Here is a 6,000-nt window from a genome sequence, read left to right on the forward strand (position 1 = left end):
AGTGAGGCCAAGAACAGTGTGTTAGAGCCCAAGCAAGGGCAGGAGAGCATAATCTTCAGCAAATGGTCCATTCTAAGGAGAATCTTAGGAGGACGGTCACACTGTGGGACACTCTGCCACAGAGTGTTGGAGCTTAAGCTGAGTGAGGACCCAGAAGCCGTACAGAAAGGGATTCTATTGAGCAAACGGAGGACAATCAGAACAGCAAAACTAACTATAGTGATAGATTTTTAAATCCATTTAGCAAAACAGGAAACTGACCGTGTAATTTTTAAAAGTCCATAAATTGAACATCTGATGACAAATGGTATATTTACCTTGTTTCAAAGTATCCCCTATGAAATCCTCATTAATTACAAAGGAGAAAAATTAACTTTACAGTGAGGAAGCCAGGCAGACTCCATTTAATCCACTGATCAAAATGAAAATACTCAGTAATGGGATGAATGACAATCATGTGCTACGAACAGACAAATGAGAAAAATATCTGACACATGTGTGAAAGACACAACCTGAATCACAAGGAAATGTCATACAAACCCAAATGGAGGGACATTCTGCAAAAAAACCTGATATGTAACCTTTGAAAATTTTAACATTATGAAAGTCAGGAAAAGTCTGAGAACAGCACTGGTTGGCAAGGCTCAGCTGGCTGGAGCACGTCCAGTAGCCAAAGAGTTGCAGGTTCAATTCCTGGTCAGGCACATACCTGGGCTGTGGGTTCAATTTCTGATCTGGGCACATATGATACCCGGTCAAGACACACACCACAGGCAACTGATCAGTGGTTCTCTCTCATATTGATGTTTCTCTCTCTAACAGCAATGAGAAAATGTCCTTGGGTAAGGATAAAAAGAAAAAAAAAGACTGAGAATAGAAAATGCATACATGATTTTAGTTTCTTCGGCAAATAAATAGCATTGTAAAAGGGAAGACGGATGGAAGTTGTTATATACTTATTTTTCATGTAATAATGCATAGACAGGTAGAAAGAAAACAAAAAAGAAAAAAAAAGAGATACATACACCAAATGCAATACATGAAAACCTATTATGGACCTCAATTGAAATAAACCAGTTGGAAAAAATATTCGGCAACTGCTAAAAAGAATAAGGAAAATCTCTGTGAACTTGATTTCTAAAATACATTATTGAAATAAGTAAAGTGCAAAAGAGTGTAAGAAGAGGAAAATAATGCATCATTTTACAAAAAAATAAATAAAACAAAAAATAATAAAATAGGTTAACTACTAAGAGTGGAGCAAAGGAAGTCCAAAGGCTAGGAAAGGAGCGATATTTCTTAAAACAGCTTTTTGTACAATTTTGACTTTTGGAATTATGTTAATTAAAATACAAAGTGGTCAATCTCGATAACAGTGTAGGAGTTTACATTTTTCTTAAAACCTTTCTGTAAACTTGAAATTATTTCAAGTCCAAAAAAGACAACAGGAAAATTGAACAGGACTGAGCACTTGATGACATCAAGAAATTAATGTTACTTTTGGAGGCACGTGGTAATTCTATTACAGTTTTTAGTGTTTTTGAAGGGTCTTTACCTCTCCTAGAGATGGAATACAGTATATACTTAAATATTGATGCCAGGGATTTCCTTTAAAATACTCCAGAGGTATACTCAGAGATAAGCTTTCCATCTAAAAGGTAAAGGATAAAGATAGCTCAAGATGTGAGGATGGTGCCCTACGGGATTTGATGTTTTCACCGCCTGTTATTATGCAAAGAACATTCCAGCTACTGGCACTCAAAACAGTAATGCTCCTCACAATAATAAACATCACCAAACAAGATTCTTTAATGGGAGAAAAAAAAAAATCTCATCACACTCACAAAATATTAGGAAGAGAAAATATGAAGTCCACCCAAGAAAGTACCTTTATTTAACACATTGGGCCAATGCAGTTTACAAGCACTAATCAAAGTGCTTCTGTGGTTTCTGCCACACACGCGTCTTAAAAGAAATCACGTCCGTTTCTCCATGTTCAACTAACTAATCACCACCTAACGCCAAACACGGGAGTCTCCCCACGACCACCTCGCACAAGTCATCCCCAGAGGCTCCTCCCAGGTTTTCTCCTGGACTCTGTGGAAGGGCCTCAGCAGCAGGAGGTGCCCACGGGGGACAGGACAGGAGGTGGGGGACTGGCCCTGGGAGCCCCGCGCCTCCGTCGGCCCAAGGATGCTGCGGCCGGAGGACCAGGCCGGAGGCCTAGGAGGAAGGAAGGCCAAGGGCGGGGCGGGGGAAAAGGAGGAGGGGGCCGCGAGCAGCAGGGCTGGGGAGGTCGCGGACGTGCAAGACGGAAGGGAGGTGGGGGGGTACAGAGAAGCCGCAGGGCGCAGGCGGCCCCTTGGTGTGAGGAGGCGGTGGGACCGTGCGGGGCAGGAATCTGCGGGCAGTTACCTCCGCCAAGGCCGGGTTCCTCCGGGGCGGGAACCGCGCGGCGACGCCGAGGACCAAGCAGGCAGCGTGGCCAGGAGGCGGGAGGACCACCGCCACGGGCCCAGCCGGCCACCCAGACGCGAACCAGTGCCCAGGCGACGGAGGGAGGCGGGGAGGGGCGGGGAGGGGACGCCAGCACAGCCCGGACGCCGGCTCGCCGCCGGCCGGGAGCGCGGGCTGGGATCTGCACTGCTCCTGCTCCTCCTCCTCCTCCTCCTTCTCTTCCTCCTCCTACCCCCGCCCGATTCCTCAAGTTCCAGCCCTCGTCCTCCGCGGCAGCTCGCGGGCTGCAGCCTGCTCTCGCCGGCTTTTATTTCCGCGCGTCGCCCCGCCCACCCCCGCGCCCCGCCCACTCCCCCGCGGCTCCGCAGCTGGAGCAGGTCCTGGTTTTCTCGGGCCCGGCGCGCTTCGGGCCCACGGCTTCTGAGTGCCCGGGTGTTGTGCCGCGCCGCCCAGGAAGCCGTCTCACAACCGTCCACTGAGTAACGCACCGGCTGTCACCCCGCCAGTGGAGACCGGCACAGACCCGAAGGTCGCGGAGCTGCTCACTGCCCTCCGCGGATCAGGGGGCAACTGGAAGCGCTTCGTGCGTCCTCGCAATCCTAGCGGCTCGCTAATTCACCGCACGGTGTTCGCTGCCTTCGCCGCTCTCCTGGCCCAGTCCGCCGACCCGGAACGGTCACGAACAGCAGCTGTACTGCTGAGTCTGACCTGGGAAAGCATTTTCTGCAGCTTGAAAGTGTAGGCGTGAGGCAGTACTTGTGTTGGTTTGGTTTCCCCCCTCTTCACGTGCTGACGTCACTGGCCTGGCGTCTGAAGGCGTCTGGCTGGTCACCCTCGGCTGGGATACACAGGCTTTGCTGAGTAAGTCGCCCAGCCCTCTCGGGTGAAGAGCTATCAGGTGGGTGTATCCTCGTAAGCCAGGGCTACGGGGCCGGAGAACTTCCCGAAGCCCCCTGAACGACGCCTGTCCCTCCGCTTGGGTGGGGATAACGGGCGGCTGGGATACTGGCGACTCCGCACCATTGATCTCAAAGGCCCGAGAACTCAGATGCTTCAAGTTCGCCCAAAGTCAGGAGCAGCATTCTAGAGAGAGCACAAAACGTCTCAAGCAGAAAACCCCTGGAACTAAGACATCCTAACATATTCCCACCGTTTTCTGTGTTCCCATTTCTAGGTCTTCGAATGTGAAAATAATGGGATAACTGTGGCTGATTTTGCTGTATGGCCATAAGGCCTAGAGGTATTGGTATAATTCTAGAATTGACTGTTCCATACATTTACCTATTCTTTAAATTTTACAGAAATAACTACAATTTGCTAAAATAATCGAATGTCTATAATATGTGAGACACTACCCTAAATACAAGAGGGGACCCCAGAATGGAATTTATTAAAAATTGTGTACTTATTCTTCTATGTTTAGACTTCAGTCACCTTCAAAGGACTCTCCATGTGACATAGCACACCCATGGAGACGTTTTTTCCACTGCTCAAAACAGTTTTTCTCCTCGTCGATTTTGATGCCTTTTAGCGCTCCTGCCATTTTTTGTTTTACCTCTTCCATATCGGCAAAAGGTTTCCCTTTGGGGACTTTTTTCATTGGGAGTGGAGGAGTCACTCCCAGAGATCAGGTGACTAGGGAGGTGGGCAAAGGGGTCACACCGTTCTTGATCAAAAACTGCCGAACACTCAGCGCGGTGTGGGCAGGTGCACTTGTAAATCACCCATCGAGAAATGGGCAAACGCACTGAAAAACTCTTTAAAAAAAATGCACTGAAGCTGAATGCAGCCTCTCACAACAACGCCAGCTGGTGCACTGATACAGACGGGTTCTTAGAACACTCAGTGGGGGAGGCCTGTACTCCAAGGCGCCGGCCTCCAGAAGGTAATTCCACGGGTTTGGGGCTCCCACCTCATATAAAGAAGGGTAGGCAATATTGTTCCTATTTAAAACATTTATGGGCACGTAAATTACTGTGCAGTGATAAATTCCCCGGTAACACTATGCAGAGTGCATTTTCTCCATCTGAGAGATGGGCAGGTTAGAGACGTCTAAGCTAGGTTTTAAATGGAAACAATTCAGTTTGAAGCACATGCATCTGTGCGCCCCATTGGACTTCCAGGTGGAATTATGTAGTGAAAATTAGATACGTGGTTCAGAAGCCCAAAGGGAGAATGGTAGGTATAGAATATGGAACCTAAGCATCAGTCACCCCTTCAGCCCTCCCTGCACTTTCTAAAGTTTGCCTCTCTTTAACATGCATGTATATACTGATTAGAGTATATTGGTAGAAAAATACCAATTCTGATGTGAATGTGAGAGGGATGGAAGAGAACCATGTGAAAATTTGAGTGAGCCCAAATAAAAATAAGCCTGAGGATTCCCAGTCAGATTTGGTGTTTTGTGGCTATAATGCCAGATATATAATAACTGAGGTCCTTTTGGTAGCAGCTAATAAAATCACTTCTGACTACCTTGAGCAAGAGAGGGAATGTATTGCAGAGATTCTGTTGTAGCCCACAGAATCTAAGGAGGGGGTCCAACAACCAGTCTTTGGGAAAGACAGGGACCAGGAGAGGCTGCCAACGTCCTCTCTAGAGGAGGGCTGTCTAGTAGAAAAGTCTGTACTGATGAAAATGTTCTATGTCTGCTCTGCCCAGTATGGCACCGTATTGCACAGTGCAGCTTTAAAGCTTTGCCATTAACTTGGCTCAGCTGCAGTTATTCTCAGCTTCTGTCTCAGTTCAAATTGCAAATCTCTTGAAGGGAACACGCAAATGATGCAGTTCGGGTAAGAGACTCGCCTCTGGATCAATCAGCTATGGCTAGCATCGCACAGCGCAGAAACGGCTGCTGAGGGTTTGTCTGTTTCTGAGCCTACTCTTCCTCCACCGGGGAATCACCATAAGCTGAGGTCTACGATAAGATGGAGTGGTGAATTATGTAGACTGGGCTGCCACATTGAAAACCCCTCCACTACATCCATGGCCTGAAGAACATAGATGCTTTTTTCTCTCTTGTGTAACTATTATAAGGTGAATATTCAGTTTGGTGGAGTCGCTGTGCTCCGCTCAATCCGAGATACAGACTCTTTTATGTTTCCTCTGTCATTCTTAGTGTCTTGTTGCATTGTCAAGACAGTCACAGGTCACAGTGGCTTCTAGCCAAAGGAAATGGGAAAAAGAGAACATGCCCAGTTTTAAGACCTGGGCCCAGAAATATCACCCAATATTTCTGCTTCTGTTGCAGTGGAGAGAACTTAATCCTATGTTAGGTCACACCTAACTGCAAGGGAGGCTGGGAAAGGTAGGTCAGCAACGTACCCAGTAAGACTCAAAAAATGATTTTTTATGAGCAACAGTAGTCTTTTACACAAGTGGTTAGAATACAAAACATAATAATACATATTTCCTGCTTTCAAGGATATCACAGTTTTGGTGAGGAGATAGATGAGTAATTAGCAATGAATAAGGAACATGCTGTAAGAACTCAAAGAATGCTTTAAAGCAGTATTTCTCAAACTTTATATATGAAGCACCCAG

General features: G+C 47.0%; 1 protein-coding gene across 1 annotated transcript in view; it reads right to left on the reverse strand.

Moving 5' to 3' along the window:
• The window catches only part of CPLANE1 (ciliogenesis and planar polarity effector complex subunit 1), an 85,023-nt gene extending 82,465 nt beyond the window's left edge, over nucleotides 1–2,558 (reverse strand). The window contains exons 1-2 of the mRNA XM_054583998.1: nucleotides 2,416–2,558; nucleotides 710–837 (exon numbers count right to left, since the gene is read on the reverse strand). The gene's annotated coding sequence lies outside the window, so the exon portion shown is untranslated. The remainder of the gene's footprint in view (nucleotides 1–709; nucleotides 838–2,415) is intronic.
• Nucleotides 2,559–6,000: the final 3,442 nt, after the last annotated feature.

The sequence above is a fragment of the Pteronotus mesoamericanus genome, unplaced genomic scaffold (genome assembly GCF_021234165.1).
Source record: "Pteronotus mesoamericanus isolate MK-2021 breed Mesoamerican mustached bat unplaced genomic scaffold, CSHL_Meso_final contig_75, whole genome shotgun sequence".
Taxonomy (NCBI): domain Eukaryota; kingdom Metazoa; phylum Chordata; class Mammalia; order Chiroptera; family Mormoopidae; genus Pteronotus; species Pteronotus mesoamericanus.